The sequence below is a fragment of the Pteropus medius genome, unplaced genomic scaffold (genome assembly GCF_902729225.1).
Source record: "Pteropus medius unplaced genomic scaffold, Ma_sr-lr_union100, whole genome shotgun sequence".
In the NCBI taxonomy this organism is placed as follows: Eukaryota; Metazoa; Chordata; class Mammalia; order Chiroptera; family Pteropodidae; genus Pteropus; species Pteropus medius.
The window spans coordinates 14246783-14268304 of NW_024352784.1; the positions used below are offsets into that span (position 1 = coordinate 14246783).

General features: G+C 31.3%; 1 protein-coding gene and 1 pseudogene across 7 annotated transcripts in view; one reads left to right on the forward strand and one right to left on the reverse strand.

The window, feature by feature from the left end:
- Positions 1-21522, forward strand: part of TMEM135 (transmembrane protein 135) — a 256996-nt gene that overhangs the window by 140108 nt on the left and 95366 nt on the right. The gene's annotated exons all lie outside the window — the stretch shown is intronic.
- Positions 13901-14019, reverse strand: LOC120590729 (uncharacterized; annotated as a pseudogene).

Below are 21522 nucleotides of genomic sequence, written 5' to 3' on the forward strand. Positions count from 1 at the left end.
GTTGGTATGCAATCTCAATTTATATTCAGTGAGTTAATGGAAGACAAAATGACAACAAATTTAAGAGAAAACTAAAAATGAAAGTCCTTTCTTGTATGCTTGTTTAAGTTAGTTTCTTGTTCACTTCTTGGACTTGTGATATTGAGTGGAAGGTTATTCAGTACAGGCATGCCTTAGAGATATTGGGGGTTTGGTTCCAGACCACTGCAATAATGTTAGTTTTGCAATAATGCTAGTTTTGTAATCTTTTTTGCTGGTAGACAGTCTTGCCTTCAATTTGTAAAAAACACAACATCTGTGAAGCACAATAAAGTGGAATGCAATAAAATGAGGTATGCTTGGTAGCCTGTATGAAATTCATATACCTTTTATGATAAAATGATAAAAGTGGTAGCACCTACTATTTAGGGTCCTGTGAATAGTAGGTGATGAGAAATATGCTTGTGGGCAGGAATTTGAATCTCCTTGTATCTCCAACACCTAGGCTAAGGCAGATATAATTTTTATTTGCTTTTCTATCTTTGAGGTGTTTTATTAAAATTGATTTTAATGTTAATGTCATGAGACTATCTTAAGGTACTTTGCATCACTTACTAATTATTTCATTTAATGAAGCTCAGATATGTTTTAGGAAATATGTTTTTAGAAAATTGTTTTTAAATTGTGTTCTAGACACAAGGGAATGTAATAATAAATCAGACATGGCCTCCACTTTCACGGATCTCACTTTTAAAAGTATCATTTGAGTTTCTTTTAATTTTTCTCTTGAATATTTAGTGTTAAGTATTTTAAATGTGATTTTTTTTGTTAGTTTATTTTCATTTAGAATGTAAGTAAAATTAATATTCTTACTGTGGTATTGGATGAAAATTTTCTCTATCACTTACATATGACCTGCTAGGGTTTAATTACTTTTAATACTAATAGAACATTGTTAAGGAATGAGGTTAAGGAAGGGCAAGGAAAGAAAGCCATTGCTTGAAGCTAAAAGCTCTATTGCACCTGAATTGTAGTTGTCTAAATGACTGATGTTTTTTCCCCAATTGGCATGGTTTGGTAATCATTAAATTGTTTTTTCCCTCTGTACTCTATAGTGAAGTTAAAGGTAAGAAGAATTTTGCTCTTAATGTTTTTGATTCCAGAGCACTTTTTTAAAAAGGACATTACAGTTAAATTATCTGATAAACTTTTTTACAGATTGATTTATTAAGGTAATTGAAATGTATGCATGCACACTGAAACTTACAAATCACATATTTTCTATATGCTATTTCTGTATTAACACTACTGTTTTAAAAATCCCAACAGTTCGATTAATCTTAATCTTTTTTGTTCTAAGAGCATGTTTAGTGAACATTCTTTAAATAGAAAAAAATTGCAATATATCTTTCAAAAAATTGAGAATCTTTTAAATTCAAAAAGCATTTTGTGTCACAGTTATTTGCTTCTTTGGAAAATTATTTATGATAAATTGAAACTTTTTCTCTCTATATTTATTTGTGAATTATCTGTGATCCAAAAAACTCATCACAAAAATTAAAGAGCAGTGACATGAATATCATATATACAGTATATAAGGACAATTTAAGTTTAGATAAACATTCTATTTGGTATTACCTTCATAATTGGGTTAATTATTTATTTTGTAATTCAACAGAGTTTTCAGTTTTCAGTAGTAACAGAGTATTCTTTTAATTCTTGCTCTTTGAAAAATGCGTGGGGAGGTATCAATCTGTAGTTTTGCCTGATAGAATGGCTTCTTGGTAAGAAGTTCATAGAAAGAAGTATCTGATTACTTTAGGTCTTTAAAAGCAATAGCAATACAGAATGATCATTAGAAAATTTCTGATTAGTCCATGTAGTAAATGAAGGAGTTTCTAATGCTAAGTATATTTCAGAATCAATAGACATAACAAACTGCATTGTGTTTATAGACCTGACAAATTGTGTTTACATATATTTCATAGCACTAGTTAGATGCTTTCCTCTTTTTTCCTTGAATATTTTTGTGTTATATAAGGGACATTACATATAATGAAGTTATCACCTTTATTTTGCATATATCGCTTTCTATATTGAATGCCTGTAGCTTCTAGCCCAATGGCTGGAATGTGATATATGCTCAATAAAAGGTTGATGTTAAATATTCTTGTAAGTAGATGTTGATTTATAAGATTTAAAAATACCCAAGATAGAAATATTAAGGCACATTAGTTTGCTCTCTTTATGAAGACTCAGTAGGCAAACATCCTCTTTTCTAAATTAAAAAATTAGGTTATCATTTATTACATTACAAAAGGCTTTTCTGATAAAACTTTTTATTATGGAAAATTTCAAATGTACATAAAAAGAGTAGACATCACCAGCTTTTATAATTTTATACTGATTGCCAATATATTTTATCCGTATCCCCACCCACTATTCTATTACCTCTCAATAATTTTCAAACAAATTTCAGACATCATATCAGTCTGTAAAGATTTTAGTATGTATTAGTAAAAGGCAGGGATGCCCCTTTAAAAAATATGAACACAGAGTCATTTATCTCACTTAAAATTTTCTTTATTCACCCATACTTTTAATCAGTGTTCATACTTCTACAGTCATCTCTCTCATTTGTTGAAGTACGACTGCAAATAACATTTCAATTTGTTAATAAATCTTAAATTTGTTTTAACTGGTTGCTTTCCCCTTTTTCCATCTCTCTCGTTTCCGAGAAACCAGCTCCAAAAATGAGTAATGAGGTTTTTAAACTTATTATTATAAAGTCATAGACTTAAACATATTTTATGTATTTCAGTCCATTGCGGTAATCTCTCTTGATGATCAGATTGTACCTTCTTTGGAGCATGAGAAGCCTGTACAAGTTGGCTCCTGAACTGTTTTGAAATGACTCTAGGAGTGTTGTGGTAACATATGATGTTCATGTTGCACATTTGCTTGCCCCAGCTAGAACCAGCCAATTCTCTCAGGAGTCATGGATAATTTATGGAAGGATTTTTAACTTAAGACTTTCTCTCTTTAAAAGTAACCCCTCCCTCATGAATTAAAATTTTGATTTGACTTAGATTTTATAGGATATATGAGTGGATCATTTTTTAAAGATTTGTCCACTGTGTCAGATTATGATCTTACCTGCCATGGATCCTAAAACCACCCTCTCTTTGGGATCTGTTGTAATGACTGCAGTGTGAGGACCTGAATGCTTTGTATGTGTGTGTTTCTGTGCACTTGCATGTGCATGTCGTACCATTTGATTTGCTCTATGCTTATAGTACTTTGACTATTGAGAAAATTGACTTTTGAGATCTTTCACAACTTTAGATTTGAAAGATTGGAGCATATTTCAACCAAACTGTACAACTGTAAAGAAAATGTCTTGTCACCATGCTGCTTCAACAACTTTTTATTGTTTGTGGTACTATAAACAAAGTTAGATTCCTTTACCATTTGTTCATCTGGCACAACGTGTTACTTATGCTTGGTTAGAAGCCATATATTTGCCATCTTTCAAAATTAAACCTTCTTAGACTATATTATACTTTGAGACTTAATGTCTATATATGACTTTGTTTAGAAAAAGCACGTTGTGTTTATGCTGCATGATATTTTGCTAAATGAAGTTATTTATTCAGAATTTCCAGCTACAAATTCAGAGTTGAACAAACTCCTCTTTGTTATGATGGTGAAATTTAGCTCATACCTACATGATGTTCAGATGCCTGTTTCTTGAGTGTTGTAGAAAGGGAGCTGATGCAGTTTGCATGGTCATCTTTTTGTTCATTCCACCCCCAATCTCATACAGAGGCTTTTATGGAGAAAAAAAAAAGTCATGGAATTTCTTTAAATTAATTGAACTGAGCTAATTTGAACTGAAATCTGAAAAAAGTTATAGCCCAGCATTCAGTTTTGTTTTGTTTTTAAATCACTCTTTGCTTATCCTGTCTTTTAATATTTACATTGGATTTAATAAAAAATTATAAAAGTAATTTATACTATTTGATAATTTCAAAGTATGTAGAAATGTATAAAGTAAAAAAATGAATGTTTCCTTTTTTTTTTTTTTACTCTTTTTCATTCTCACCCTCTGGATTAACTACTGTTAATAGTTTATTTTGTGTTTATCCGTATACATATTGTATTTATCCACATATTCTTGACTGTTTTGTATTCATGTATAAGCATACATATGGGCATAGAAAGACTATATATAATTATATATCTATTTTAATTATAAAAATGGGATCATACACATTCTGCATATAACTTTTTTTACATGAAAGCAGATTATGTACATACTTCCATTCGGTACACATGTCAGTCCAATTTATTCTTTGTTAACTGTTGTATAATTATTGTATAGTACAGATACACCCTCATTTATTTACTCATTCTCTTATTGTTGAACATTTGGGTTGTTTTTGGTATTTTAGTTCTCTAATGGTAAAGTGAACATCCTTGAGCATATACTCCTAGGCACTTTTATTTATTCTTGTGTTGGATAGATTTCTGAAGGAAATGCTGGGTCACAGGGTGTGTACATTTAATATATTGATCAACGTGGCCAAATTGCCTTCCCAAAAGTTAAGACTAGTTTATAACATAGCACTCATGATGACAATGTTCTTTCCTCACTTCTCTTCATGCTTGTTATGCTCATACTGGATCACCCAAGTGATATCACTTTTGTTGACATTCTTATTTTTATAATTTATGCCAAATTTGAGGTTTTAGAAGATTAATGATGAAAAGTAAGATAGTATGATAGCACATTTTCAAAACTTGTAAGTTGATGAAACTTAATAGATTCTTTAAAAAAAAATTTTAGTCTTACTATTTTTTTAAACGAGGGAATAGTAAACTCTCTAGGATAGGCTCTATCGATTCTTATGTGTTTTCCTCCGTAGAATTTTCCATACACCTTAGTAAGGATTTGTTGATTTAGGTTGACTTACAGTCCAGTATTGACCAGTACATTGATTTATCCTGTAAATTCACGAAGGGAATGTATTTATTGAAAATGTTTCAAAATTTCCAACTTGAAGAGGTCAGATTTTAATGGTAATTTTTTCCAAATGGTTAGCTCGCCTGCCTGGGAAGATGAACTATCAATTTTGTGGAACATTGTTAGGCCAATTTTGAGTCCTGGTTAACTGTGACCCTCTGCTATTTACCATCTTTAAAATATTTTCCTGTGATATTATTTTCCGATGCCTCCTGTAGTGTGCCCAGTTGATTCAAACTAATCTTATCAACGTCCTATGAAGACTACAGTGTGAATATAAATTTGCTGCAGAAGTCACCACAATATAAATTCTAATACAAATGTAGTTTAAAATTATATGCACATATATTTTATATGCCTTCAAGTTTAAGTTTTAACTTTTTTATATACATTTCTTCCTAAGTATTTTATTCCATATTAGTCTAGTCACTTTTCCTTGATTTTGTATTGTTCTTTAATTGCTTTTTGTATATTATCTCATTGCTTTCTAAGTTCCCAAGGGCAAAGACTATCTTTGTCATTCTTCGAATTTTAGAAAAATTTACATTTTTCCAATGCAATATATTCTTCCTTTGATTGTATAAAGTAGAAGAAGGTTTCTTTTCTTTTTCTTTTTTTTTTTTAAGTCTTATTATTAGATGGTGTCATGCTTTTTAAAGGCTTAACTAATCCCATGCATGGGATTATTACCTGTAATATACCAGCTGTACTCATGACCTTTTTCACATTTCTCTTTTAGGAATCCCTGGCATTCTCAGCTGCATAGTAATTATTTTAAGCATGTTAAAAGAGTTTGTGTAGTGATGAGCATGACAGAACATCTCAGTGTGCAACATCCCTCTGGTAACATTTGTTTACAAAAATATTTATAGGACTGGGAAGTATGCATTCTGAAACTGCTCTTAAAAATAGGATTTAAAAAAATCATTTCGAAAGGCCAAAGATAGAGCAATGGATCTAGATTTCCTTTTTAATTCAATCATGTAGAACAAAGAACTGCTATTTTAATACTTTTGAATCTCCTGTTTCTTGAGAGTTGTCTTACAAAAATCCTATTCACTTTAATTCATAACCTTGTCAGATAAAGCCAAAGTTGATCTACCCCTCAGATTCTTTCTTGCTTGTTTACAGATATTCTCCAGACTTCAAAGCTCTTACGTCTCCCCCGATAAACATAATCACCATCTTTCTGAAGTACTGTCACTGCCTAATTCCAGTTTATCTTTGACTGCTGTCTCTGAGAATTATTACAGATAATGCCATGGCAAATAGAAAACCATTTGATTAAAAAAGAACTAGTGGCAGTAGTGGTATTGAGTGAGAGAGTGGAGTTGAGGTGGGGAGAATGTGTATTTTTAACAAGGATCAGGCAGACTTTTTCTTAGCTTTTTCTTTTTTTTGGTGGTATTTTAGTCATTGGAAAACTTGAAACTGACTTTTAGGCAGTCACATCCAAACACTTAGAAATCTTTTGGAATTTCAAAGATTTACAAAAAAAAAGTGGTACCCTAACACTCCCCAGAGTAAGTGTTCCAAGAGAAAGCAAGGAGGAAGCCACAGTATCTTTTATGTCCTAATTTCATAAGTCATACACCATCACTTCTGCCACCCTCTGCTCGTTAGAACTGAGTTACTAAGTACAGGCCACACTTAAGAGGAGGGGAAATAGGTTCCACCCTTTGAAGGGAGGACTATAAGGAATTTGTGCAATGTGTTTCAAATCCAGTACAGTCAAGATATATGATTTTTTAAAACAAATTTGCCATTAGAGTCTAATATTTGAGATTTTTGCAGTAATTTAATAAATGACATGTACTGTAATTTGTTTTCGATGAAGTTGTTTTTAGCTTTTGCAATCAGTGTTATACCCTTCTTACAGAAATAACTTGGAAGTTTTCTTATGTTTTTATGGTTTTGGAATAGTGTCAAGTATCATTGGGTATTTGCAGTTTTTTAAAGTATGCTAGAATTCTGAGAAGCCATCTGAGATTGGAGCTTTTTGGTTGGGTGCTGTGTAACTACTTTTTCTATTTCTTTCATAATATTTGATTTATATAGAGTTTCTGTCTCTGTTGTCATTTCTGATACTGATTTCAGTATTTTTTTAAGATAAATTTTGAAAGCAAGTTCATATACTTAGAAGACCATGTCTTTTGTTTTTGCACTATAAGCTAATGAGAATAAAAATGAATTTACATACTTACATATTTTATGTATAAGCGAACATCAGAAATATTTCTTTAAAGAGAAGTATATGTTTCTGATTCTTACTTGTTTTTTAACCTGCAGATGAAAGCATTGCTAATTAGGTAAATATGAGTGAGTATATGAGTTTTCAAAGAAACATGTATTTACTTTTTTTGTAGTGACCTTCTTATTTGAAGACATTAGTCATCATATTATAAATGAGATAGATAAGCTTTATCTCATGTAATTTGACAAAGTGATTTGAGGTTTTTTTTTTTAGATCTAGACTCACAATCTTGCTTGAGTTTATGTCTTTATAAAATCAGTTTACATATCGGTAAGAATGTGATTATACGTGTGGATGAGCCACATGATACTGCTTTTAATAAATATTTTGATTGTCAGGTTTCCATTATTTATTTATTCTTTTTTCATCAAATATTATAGTCCATCATTAAGTTCAGGTTGGGTGATATATGACAGTGGAGATAATATGGTACTGCTCTTTATGGAGTTTGTGTTAGTAGATTCTAAACTAGGAGAGTGACAGTAAAATCTGATTTGAGAAATACTTAGGAGATGTCTGGTAATTGTAAAAGAAATTTATAAAATCACCTTGTCTTCAGTTTTCCTTGACATTATGATATGGATCATTAATTAGCCTGTGTTAATTTTCATCCGTTTTCCTTTGTACAAATTTTTCAGTTTTTTCCATTTTGTTTTCTCATTTATTTTTCTATAGAAGTAAATATTAATGAGACCCCAGATACTAAAATTATTTTAGTTTGGTGTTAATAATTGGAAATGAACCCTTTTTGGGGGGCGGGGGGAATAACTTAATTAATTGCTACTAAATACTGTGAGAATAACTAAGGTTTTAATTTTGTGGATGTGACATTAAGAGTATGTGAATTCTTTTTGCGTTATGTAATCAGAAAAAGAAATAAGAAGTGAATTAGTTCCTTTTATTTTGTTTTAGTTGGTTCACATTCATGTTTTAAGCGTTCATTAATGAGGAGAATTATATTTGTTTTGAATTTTTACTGGGCCTAAGTCATGAAAGGATATGTATATCCCCAATCAGATTTCTATTTGTGTATAGTGAAGTATTGCTGTGGAAGACAAAATCTTTTTGTAGTAAGATATAGTCTTGTTACTCTTGCTGCTTTCACTTACTGGCAGGGAAGGTTAATGTAGTAATGTTCAAATTATGATATTCATGCTTATTCTTTAAAATCTTAATAAAAAGTCTGTTTTGAATCAGTGAAACGTTTAGAAGAGTATGTTCATGTGAATTTTAACGGTTTTTGCTTCCATTGATTGCATTTAATGAAAAGGTAACCTTTTTTGGCTTCGCTTAAAAGGCAACATTTTCCCTACTGAAGTTAACAGCGTTTGTCTGGCTAAATAGATGCCATTCTGCAAATATTTAAAGAGAATCAAATCATTTATTAGACGAAGTCTTAAAAAATTCTCTTGTATTATAATATATCAAGTGTTTTCTGGAAATATTTACTTTCTATTTTTGTTTCTTCTGCATTTTATGGTTTCACTTTCCTAAAGAATAATAATACTAATACCAATAATATCAATACCTATACTAATAAATAATAATACTAATGACAATAATAATACCAGTACATTTAAATAGTGGAAAATTTGATTGTCATAAAATATACAAATTAAAGCAACCATAAAACTCTAGTTGGAATGATTGCCTTTTATTCCTAATCTACTAATTGAGCAAGATTTCTGTTGCCTATCACAGTCTCTGTTAACCCTTCAGAATTCTCTTTGAAATCACTGATTGCTGTAAAGTATACAAATAAAGAGAGAAGGGAAAACCTAACCCAGTGTACTTGTTGCTCTGATTGAAGTTGATGACAGTTGGCCTTGAACAAATGTGTTTGTCTTTTGACATTGAAGTATCTATACGATATACCAAGTCACATGTGATGTATTATTGTTTTTAGGAAATTATTAGGCATCTTGCTAATTTCCTGATGCTGTGTCATAATTTTAGCTTTTCTATACCATCATAATTAGATGAATTACATCTTCTTACTAAAGTGGTACATTCATATGCCATTTAATATAAGTCATATGCTATTTTTCTAAACTTAAAACTGTATTATATACATTTTATTTTTTAAAAAGTATGCCTTTTTATTATAGTGTGAAACATACATTAAAAATTATCTTAGTTGTATGTTATTCGAAGGAAGTTTGTTAAAATATGAATATTCTTTGCAAGATCGCAAATGCAAATTTAACTAGCCAAACTTAGGTAATTTTTTTTTTTATTGTGGCATGTCTGTCTTTCCTTCCTCCTCCACTCCTTCTTTTCTTTCGAATGATGTTGCCAAGAATGATAAATTTTATTCAGTGTTAAGAAGTCATTTGTCTACTGTACACAAGTGAAAATTATTTTCGCATATCTGTTGTTTTCAGCTTGCAGTCTGCCTCCTAGTGTTAATGTTTCATGTTAATAACAAGTAAAATTTGAGACATTTAAAAATATGGCTTTTGCTTGGTATTATAGTACCATTTTAAAACAACTTTCTGTATCTGGGCAAGACTGTTTTACAGCAGTTATACATATTATATGGAATGATATCAGTTGGTTGGCTAGAATTATTAAAGATTTCAGCCTGTTTTTAAAATCTCTTCATAATTTTATTAGGGCGAAAAAAATTATGTAAAAATAATATTTGTGACAGTTTTATTGGGAAATATTTTAGGATTTTGCCCTAAAAAGTGGTAAATTTAACAGTCATCAACCTATGCAATGGTGAAATATTCAAAAATTAAGTTAAATACTGGGTTAATTATAACTTTTATATACTTAAAATCAAAGTGAGGGTTATTAAAATTGCATTAACTATCATTTAATAGACTTTCACTATAGTTGACTTAGTTAACTTGACAAAATACTGAGGAAATAAAATGAATGATACAATTAAAAGTCACAAATATTTACTATATGTTTGCTTATTTTAGGATATGCCAGCCAGTCTTCCTAGCCTAAAAATTGTTCTAATTTGACCATATCAGATTTAGGTATCTGGCTGTTAGAATGTTTTCTTTTTCTTTTGTGCACATTTGGGATCATTATTTTTATGGAGTTTAGTGCAAGGAACCTGAAATTGAGGCTTAGTTTTACAGGAAGATCTTTTCAGAATTGTCAGGAGGTAGAATCTAAATTTAATTGTGCACAATTTGCCACTTATTTAGTATTTCTTGACTTTCTGATAAGATAAAGCCCAGGTAGAGTGAAATTTTCAGTGAAACCTGAACTTTTAGAAATGCATAATCCTACAAGTGGAGTAATATAGCATATGCTTTTAGTGGGCTTTAAAGAAATATTAAGAATTCTTTTTGAAAATTAATTCAAAAAAGAATTAAAATTCCTTTACAAATATATGTTTTTGGAACACATGTTATCTAATATTAAATATTGTGTTTATAAATGAAAGATTTGAAACATAGTTACATTTCTCCAAGTTAAAACAAAACATGAGCTGAACTTATTTATGGTACAAAAAAAAAAAAAGGAAATTATTTTTCAGGTTTAGGCTATTTTTTCTTCAGACAAACAGAATTGAATATTTTTATTTTTTAGAAATTTCTTGACATCAGCTTTAATGGTAAAACTAACCCAACTCTCATACAGAGTATCATACACTAAATTCCGTTGTGTTGTCACATAAAAAACACTTTTTTAAAAAAAATTAAGTTTATTGGGGGTAACATTGGTTAATACAATGATATAGTTTTCAGGTGTACATTATAATTTGGCATCTATATATTCTATTGTGTGATTACCACTCAAAGTCCAGTTTTCTTCAGCTACCATATATTTGATCCCCTTTACCTTGGCTACCTCTCCCCTCCTCCCCCACCCCCTACCTTCTGATAACCACTAGTCCATTGTCCATGTCCCTGAGTCTCTGTTTGTCCTGTTCGTTTGTTACTTTTAGGTTCATATCCCACATATAAGTGATATCATGTGATTTTCTACTTTTTCAGTATGGCTTATTTCACTTAGCATGGTTATCTTGAGGTCCATCCATGTTGTCGCAAATGGCAGTGTTTCATCTCTTCTTATGACTGAATAATATTCCATTTTATATATGCACAGCTTCTTTACCCAATCATCTATCGTAGGACGCTTCAGTTGCTTCCATGTCCTGGCTACTGTGAATAATGCTGCTATGAACATCATGTGCAAATATCTTTTCTGATATGGGTTTTCAAGTCTTTGGGGTAAATACCCAGTAGCGGGCTTGCTGGATCATATGGTAGATCAATTAATTCTTAGTTTTTTGAGGCACCTCCATACTGTTTTCCATAGTGACTGTACCAATTTGCAGTCCCACCAGCAGTGTATGTGGGTTCCTTTTTCTCTGCATCCTCTCCAACATTCGTTATTACTTGTCCTGTTGATAATAGCTATTCTAACAGGTGTGAGATGGTATCTCATTGTGGTTTTGATTTGGATTTCCCCAAGAGCTAGTGATGTAGAGCATCTTTTCATGTTTGTAGGCTGTTTGCATGTCCTCTAGGGAGAAGTGTCTGTTTAGGTCCTCTGCCCATTTTTTGATTGGATCATTTGTTTTTTTCTTGTTATTGAGTCATATGAGTTTTTTGTATATTTTGGATATTAGGCCCTTATCGGAGGTGTTGCTTGCAAATATATTTTCCCACTGAGATGGCTGTCTCTTCACCTTGTTGACAATTTCTTTTGCTGAGCAGAAGCAAAAAACACTCTTTAAATAAGTGAATCAAGTGAGGAGAAGCTAACCTGTGATTTGACATTAGATTCAGATCTCTTTCTGAGTTAGAAAGTAGAATTTATTAAGTTTGTGCTGTCTGTGGGATAGATTTATTTATGATGGTTCTTAATACTATTGCTAACATTAGTAGTTTTTCATTATTTTATGATTTATTTGCGGCCGCTGTTGTTTTATGTGTGACTTAGCAAAAAAATGTCACTTAGGTTGACATGAGTAATGAGCTTTAATTTTTATACTTAATTATTTAAAGTATTTTTTTGTAAATATATATCAAGGGTGTCATAAATAACAATGTTAATTAGAATGAAAAAAGTTAGAAAATGTGTTTTTTTACTTGTATGTTATCAGAAAAGAAAGTCAACATCTTATTTATTTGGAAAACAGTTAAAGCACAAATTAATTCCATCTCAGAATCCATTTTTGTTTTGTTTGATTATACATTTTTATTAGGACACCTCTTTTTGATTTTAGGAGGTGGCATACTAGAGCAGGAACCTTGGCAACCCTGAAAACCATTAGAGTATTCTAGAGAAAAACAGAACAGAACAAAACAAAAACAACAAAACTAGTTAATGTGGACTTTCCAAGTTCAAAACATCTAATGCACAAGTTTGATTAGTTGGTCTTTCCTTCCTTTTGTTCTTTCTCTTAATGCCTTCTTCCCCTCCTTCTCTCTCTTTCTTCTGTCTTCTTTGTCTTTCCTCTCTTCTTTCCTTTCTTTTTTTTTCAATGAATGAGTAAATGACTGAACACCTGCCATATTTAGGCACTGTTGTAGGTGGTGGGGACAAGTAAAAGTAATGGGAGTAAGTTTCAAAAGATGCTTAGAAATTAAGAACATTTGACTGAGTGCCCAGCTTTGTAAGTTCATTTAATACATTTTGACTCTTTTATGCTTTGCTGGGCACTAGAGATTTTCTCACTCACAAGAGCCTTGTAAATATATTTGGTATTGGAAATATATATAATGGAAGTATGCACAAAATGCCATGGGAGTATAGGGAAAGGAGCATCTTAGTCAGCCTTCAAAAAATATTCTTTATACTCAGATTTGGAAGCCTAATTCAGATACCTCATGGGTAAATAACATTTATCTAGTTAATAGCAGAATTTATGAATTTCAAGTCTACATTTTTATAGGCCAGCCATAATGCCACTGCAGAATCTTTGGAGTTATGGATGAGTGGCCGTGGGAGAACATAATCTGTTAATAGGGATAGGGAAAGATATGTTTCAGAAAATGAAATGTTCAATTTTTAGTATGTATCAGCAGATGGCTATTGCTGTGCTCAGAGCATAAGCTTTTTTGGAGCTGCTCTCACATTAACTTCTTGCCAGGTTGCTCTGCTAAAAATATGTGTGGTCCCCAGTTCATCACTTTCTAACCACAATACTTTTACCCTATTAAAACTCTTTCAAAAGTTTTTTGATTCTAAGGCTTGTTCTTAAAAGTTTATATTGGATCTAACATGTAGTAAGGAGTATTGATAATTTTCAAAAATCAACAGAAAAACTTTTAAATGAAAGCCCATATATAAATAGAGGGGTTCTTGCAATGGATTGCAGTGTATGTTCTGGAGTTTTGATCAATATCTTATTATTTCTGACCAAACTAATGCATAAAAAGTTTTTTTATATATCAGTGGATATAAGTAGCTAAAAAAAACCAGCTTTAAAGATGATTAACCACTTAACATTTTTTATGCTTTTTCAACATGTTTATAATTGTCAGAACAAAATCAAAAGTATTATATCAAAGATGGGTTTTTAAGTTGAAATTATTTAAATATTTTATTATTTATTTATTTATTTATTATTTTATTTTATTTTTTTTAGATGAGGCAACCCTTGGTTGACCTTACAGATTGCAAGGACCTTGTCAGTTTACAATCCCTTATTTTTAAAATTTTTACACCTACAGCACCTGGTCTTCCTAGGTGGTCTCCCATCCAAGTGCTAACCAGGCCCGACCCTGCTTAGCTTCTGAGATCAGGTGGGATCAGACTTGTTCAGGGTAGCATGGCCGTAGACTGAAATTATTTAAATATTTTAAAACCAAAACACATTTAGACTTTTATGTGGTCCTTCCAGTTTTTACATTTGCTAATGCACCAAAGTATATATTATTCTGTATTAAGTTCTGTACATACTAAATCAAAAGACATGGTTTCTGGTTTCAGGATATTTACTGAATTAACCTCTAGAGTGCCTACAATCAGTATAAGTCTTCCCAAATTACTTATATTACTATTATTTAATGTAACCTTCTCTATCTCACAAACCAAGCAATTGCCTCCCTTCTCTCTTATCCTTCCTTCCCTTTGAGAGTGAACAATGGATTTAAAAACAGCCAATTTCAACTGGCAGACAATTTTGACTGTTAATATGATAATGGACATAAGTATCTTAGCGACTTCAATATAGAGAAATTATTTGTCCATATGCTCCATAATGTGATATGTCAATATGCTCCATAATGTGATATGTCAATATAAAATATTAAGTTACTATTATTGTATAGATCAATGTAGAAAAAATACTGATTAAAATTCATTGGGCATACAAAGATTAGTAAATCATTGTCCCTTGGCTCCTAGGATCTCAGTTTTAGTTTGAAGACATAGTGTTTAAGACATTCTAATATAAGGCCAAACTTAATTAGTATAATAAAAGTATCTAAGTTTTGGGATAGAGCGATAAATTTAATTCTTTTTAATACTAAACTTCATGCTTTCCCCTGTATTTTGAAGGAATTTGGAATAGGATAAGAACAAAAGACGTTTGGGAACTTTAGTAAATCTGTTTTAATGGCGTGTAATAGAGGGTAAGGTTTAAAAATTGAGACCAGAATTTGGAAAGGTCTTAAATTGCCCTAGAATATATAAGCTTAAATCATTATCAATAATTTCTTGTAGATTTACAAATAGACTTCTGGAGATTCAGCTTTAGTACCTTGTCAGAACTTTTTCATTCCATACTCATTTTTAAACACAATTTTCTTTAGGATCAATCATAAGAGTATTTAAAAGCATGATAAGAATGGTCAATACTGAGAAAATAAGAAAGTGCTTCAATTAAAGACATGTTATTGGGAAGGGAAATAGAAATAAATCCTAAACAAGCATGCTGATTATTTTACAACAGAATTACATCTTGAAAATATTTTACTTTACCAACTTTTATCTTTCTTTAGCTGTCATTTCTGTTTTCCTCAGCGAAAGGTTTACAATTTGGGAAGAAAATTCAAATGAAGATTTTGACTTCCTTTTCTGGGAGGTAGTGAAGATACATTGTGTTTTAGAAATTGCATTTTTATTAAGTATATTTAATTTGTCTTCAGCTATCTTTATAAATGGAATTTATAGTGCTTGAGGACAGAACCTATAAAAGATTTAAGTGGTGACAATATGTTGTAAGAAATATTTTGATATGCTAAGCTTTTTGGTTATTATGTAATAAATCAGGATAGAAAAAAATAATAAACTCTTAGGATAGCCCTGTGAATTGTAATTCCTCGTTTTACCTTATAGGAGTGTTTTGCCTGATGGTATTATAACTAGAATTAAAATAGTCATAAAAGACACTGGAGTTCAACCAGAGTTAAACTTTATGTTTTCTATACCACTTTAGATTTGTATGTCTCTTGTTAACTTAAATTAGATTCTATTCATTGGTTGCAAACTGAAATTGTTCAACAGATCTTCAGGATATAAATGTTTCTTTTGAGATTCCCAGTAATGTCAGTTCCAAAGCATTTTATTTTATTGGCTAGATTTTGAGCAGTAGTTATATGTATCTTCTAAACAAATTCATTTATGGTAGTGATTTTTTTTTTTTTTTTACCCATAACTCCACATCCCAAAACTTCATAAGAGTGTTAGAAGTTCTTATAACTACATCTCTTTATTAGTCCAAGAACATTAGTTAACAGTTGTTATAATCTATCAAGTCTATGGTAGTGTTCCTCCATAGCTGATTAAGTTTCCACTAAAAGTGAACACCAGTGTAATGGAAGGCATGTGGAAATTTTTACAGGTACTGAACTAGGGCACTCAGCAAGGACACTGCAAATTGATAAGGATCATATAAAGCCATGCATATTTAACAATACAGATGGTAACTTGGGTGTGAAATCATTATTATTTATTTTGTAAAAATAAACTTGTGATTCTTTTTATTAGCTGTTTCTTAACTGTAGAAGTGTTTTCAAGCTATTGCTCCTTAATCATGGAAACAAGCTTTTCTCTGCAGTTGGGCCTATCTTACCTACCAGTGTGCAGTTGTGCCATTTTACAAACAGGCTAATTTTATGAGAGAAATATACTATAGAATGTATCTTTTTCTCTCTGTGAATTGCCTTTGTGTGTGCATGTGTGTGTGTGTGTGTGTGCGTGTGTGTACTCGTGTGTATATAGCTATACATATATATATGAATATATAATTTTTTCCCATTTTAACTTACTCTGTAGGGTGATACTTCTCCGTGAACATTTTTGTTTGATAAAAACATCAGTTTACACAAACTATGGTATAAAAAAATATGTGTGTATGTATATATGTATTTGCTTGTACTGTATATGTTCTTTTTTCCTATGTTTGGAAAAAGTTGTGAAATACTATAGGAACTACCATTTGGGAAAATTAATTCATTCAGTACTTGAACGACTTTCATATTTGTGTATCACTTTTCTTATATTCATCTATGTCTTTGTTATATTAACATAATTGTTAGTATGAATGACTTTTTACCATGATTTCTATTTTAGTGAAGACAAATCACTGATTTTTATTTTGAAGGAGAAGAATTTAACCTCAAATACTAGCTTTGCAATAACTATTCTCATTTTTTCAGCTCTGTTTTTGCTAAAATGATATGACATCACTGGAAATTTAGGCTGTTGCTTGATAATGAACTTGTTTTTGCAGAAAGTATTCATAAAGAGGAGGATGTGTTCAGACTACTTTTTGCAGTGTAAAGAAGGCCACACTGACAATAGAGATCTCGCTTAGAGTCTAGACACTAGGAACTCCTTGTACAATGCTGCTACAAGCAGCTTAATGTTTCTGAATAGCATAAGTTAGAGAGAGTGTCAGTAGCAGGGAAACCTCCTTATATTGACCTCTCTGAGACAGTGCATTCATGTCAAAAACTAATCAAGTGCAGCCACAAGATTAATAGTGTGGGGAAGCTATAAACATAGAAAGCTGTGACCTCTACTCAGAGCTCTGTTTTATGTACAAGCATTCACTTTGGAACTACTATGAACTTGAATGAACAATAATTTACTCAATTGAGCATACAGTAGTAGTATTTAATCATTACTGAGGCTTGTAGCATGAGATGGACACTTACAGATTTCTAGTTGAGGCATTTGAGGAAATTAGAGTAGGCCTGAGTAAAGGAGAAGAGGGTAAAAAAGAATTTGGGTTTTTTTCTCATGAGAAATTTTCCATTATTAACCTTTGAATCTTTTTTTTTTTGAGCATGTTTATTTATAATGGAATTTCACTTTAATCCTCAATATATCTTGCTTCTTTCTCTCTTATTAATAATTGTTAAAAATCTCTCAATAAAATATGTAATTATTTATAATTCTTGACTAGATAATTAGCATATAGAAGTGAAGTGATGTTTTTAAATTATGAGATAATAATTTTTATTTCTAATAGGAAATAGCTTATCCACCTAAATATTTATAATTAATATGGACATTCGCAGGGTGTTAGGCTTTGTCAACATACATCCAAAAATTTTATTTGGAAAGTAACCTAACTGGATATTTGAATTATCTTGCGAGGATTTTGGTAATTGTAGAAATCAAGATCATCAAAGTTATTAATTTATCTTTATAATATATGTTATTTTATAATTTATTTTAGCTTTTTTTTTTTTTTAACATTAATAGACTTTTTTAGAGCAGTTTTAGGTTGAGCAGAAAGTATGGAGAGTTTCCATGTTATTTCCTCCTGTCTCCCAGACTCCCTTTTTATCAGCATCCCCACCAGAGTGGTAAGTTTGTTATAATTGAAGAGTCTACATGGGCACATCATTATTAACCAAAAGGCATAGTTTACTTACTCTAGGGTTTACTCTTGGCGGTGTTCCTTCTGTAGGTTATGACAAATCTATAATGACATGTATCCATTATTAAAGTACCATGCAAAGTAGTTTCATTGCTATAAAAATTGCTGTGTTCTACCTGTTCATCCCTTCTTCCCCACAAATTGCTGGTAACCACTGATCTTTTCACAGTCTCTTTGCCTTTTCCAGAATGTCATATAAATGGGATCCATATGTAGCCTTTTCTTATTAACTTCTTTCACTTAGTAATATACATTTAATGTCTTACCATGTCTTATTGTGCTTGATAGCACGCTCTCTCTTTTAGTGCTGAATAATATTCCATTGTATTCTTTTAGCTTTTAGGAAGGGAAAAAACTTACGCATATTAGTGCTGTTATTTTAAAGTATTTTCATTTTCCTCTTCATTCTTGCTAAGTAAAGTACAGTTATTCCTATTCGCACTTGAGGAAACTGAGGTACAGAGAATTTCTATAACTTTTCCAAAATTACATTGCTAAGAATTATAAATCCAGGAATTGAATCTCAGACCTCATTCCTGCTATATCTTTCTGTCTTGGAGAAGGAATATGTAATATATATGAAATCTTATTTGTTGTAATTTTAAGTGTAACTTAATTTTTATAAAAATAACTGTCCTTTTACATCTTTCATGTTCTAATAACTTTTTTTTTATGGAAAATAAACTACTTTTGGAAAAGAAAATGTTACAAGTCTGTATAGTATATATTGTCATTTTGCTGAGGTTTTAACTAGAGTCTTAGTAGATGCAGTTTAAGTTCCATTGAATTTTAAGATTTCATGTAGTACAAAGTGTTCCTTGGCTTTCATCCTTCTGTATAATCATGTGAGTATGTATTTTTTCTGATGCAGTTAATGAATATAGCATGGTAATTGTTAAGGTCATTGTTAGGAGGCCTACTACTTGATTAATATTGAATTTATATTAAACCATCCAAGAACTCGAATATGTTAAAAAGGATATTACATGCATAATACTGTTAATGGAATCTGTCATATGATTACATTTTTTTAGACATAGGAGATTTGAAAACATACCCACACACCTATATACAGACATACTTCCAGTTTTTATTTTAAAGACAATTCTGTAAAAGTATTTCTGTCATTAGCATTTAGTAGTTTGGAGTTTTATTAATCTGTATAACTGTTGAGGGGCAAGTGGCAAAACATATTTGTATGTATATAAAATATACTTTTATATTACACGTGTGTGTATGTAATATATTTTATATCAATAATAATGATAGATATTAGTTGTCAAGCACTGTACTAATTATATAGATTTTCTCATTTAGTTTAATATTGATAACCTGTGTAGTAGGTGCTATTTTTATTTTCATTTTACAGAAAACTGTTGCTTGAAGTTAATTAAATTCCACATGATCAAACTCTTGATAAATGAGACATTGTCAAGAACTGTAAGGAGATTTGACTCTACCTGAGGGGTAGCAAGTTATCTTGCCGCAGTTTCATGGATGTTGGCAGAAAACATGAGATTTCTGGTCAGAGACAAAAGACTTTATTACAGCAATAATATTAGACAGAATATTATCTTTTTCTTGTGATGGTTCCAGTTTTCCTAGGGTGAAGTGAAGAGGGCTAGGTGACCCCTGCAAACATAGTGGAATACAAACAGCAGAACTCTGACCCAGGGGAACCCAAATCTTTTATAATGGGCAATAAACATGCCTTTTTGCTCCAGAGCAAAAAACTCTCTTTTAAAGTTGTTCACTGTATACAGACATCCTGGAAAGATAGCCTGGAACAAAAGATGGGTGTCTCCCATGTAAGACATGTTGAAAAATGAAAAACCTATGCAGAATCCACACCCTCTTCCAAAATCACATGTTGGTAGAATCACTCCAGAGTGAATCTCCTAACTACTTATTGTTACACTATCTGAGTAAATTATCTTTACTTTTATATTTTTATTTTCCTTTTTTCCTCAGTGTAGTCTTTTCTAGGTTTTCCCAGTCATTCATATAATTTTTAGAATTATCCTTTTCTCTCCAGCTTGAATGCCATTACCCATTTCTAGACCCTTATCCTCTTTTGACACAGTTACTGCAGATAATCTGGGAGGTCCTCCCCTGCTTTTCTTCTGTCTCATTCATTTTGTTTAAGGCTAAAACGCCTCTTTCTAAAAGTCTCTTATGAATCTATAATAGGTTTACTTATCTAATATTTGTTCGGTGAATGAATGGTTTGAATATTCATACAAATGATCCATCCAATCCAGGCCTTTTAGCCTAGTATTTAAGGCCACTTATAATTTCTTTCTTTCTTATCTATTCAACTTTTCTTCCTACTGCTTCTCTACAGGGTATAATATAATACTTATTTTTATAGCTGTTCTTTCTTCATATTTTTTCTATCTGAAATGCCCTTTGTATTTCTTTTCTGAATTCTATCTGTTATGCTCTACCTTCTCCATGAAACTCAGACAAACCTGAATGTGCATTATGTGCGCTCTTACTGTGTTTTTAATCTATGTTTATTATTTAACACTAATTATTTTTGAGTTAAAATCATTTTTGTGAGTTTTGTCTATGGCAAAAGTCAGAGACTATGTCATCTATCTTTTTTGCATATATGCTGCTGAAAGAAGTGGTAGCTGAACTTCAGAAGAAGAAATAAGAGGTAACATAGATGAAAAAAATAGAGGTGTGGAGATAGTGGTAAGGAAGACATGAGAGCATAGTTGAAACATAGGGTTGTTTTAAGGAGTACTGTGAGGTGAGATGGGATAAATACAGATTGCTTGATGGAGTTGTGGCTGTGGATTCTCAGTGGGCAGTAGAGACCTGCTGTGGATATTTGAATAAGAAAGGTATGATGCAAATGATGCATTAGCAAGACATGTCTGTCTGTTTACTATGGCTTAGGAGAATTGAATACTAAGAAACCAGCTAGAAGATGTTTGTAGTTATCTAGATAATGGATAGCGTAGATACTATAGTGGAGGGATCAGAGGCTGGAGTAGGCCGGAGATATTGCCATTTCTGTAGGGAGACATAATTAAATAATACAATTTGTGGGAAACTTTGATATTCTTTGAAAGTTTGATACAGCAAGCTATGTATAGTTAGATTTTTTAAAAAAAAGTTATTTAACATTTGTGATGGTAATGTCTTAGGCCCTAGAGATAGATGAATAAAACACAATGTCTTATTTTTCAAATCTAAGATAAAAGTTGGCTGAACATGGTAATTTAAATTAGATTTTGCTCTTGCTCTGTACCTCTCCTTGTCTGGAGTCCATATCACATGCTCTGCCCCTCACTGTATCTCAGCATGCTGTCGTTTGAAGGATAGGGAATTGGGTAATTAAGAGAAATAGTGCCTTGGTGACTCTTTGTCTTCCCTGAGGTCACAGCGATAATCTCTTTGGCAGATAGGCTTGAAAGGATGAATATGGGGATTCACTTT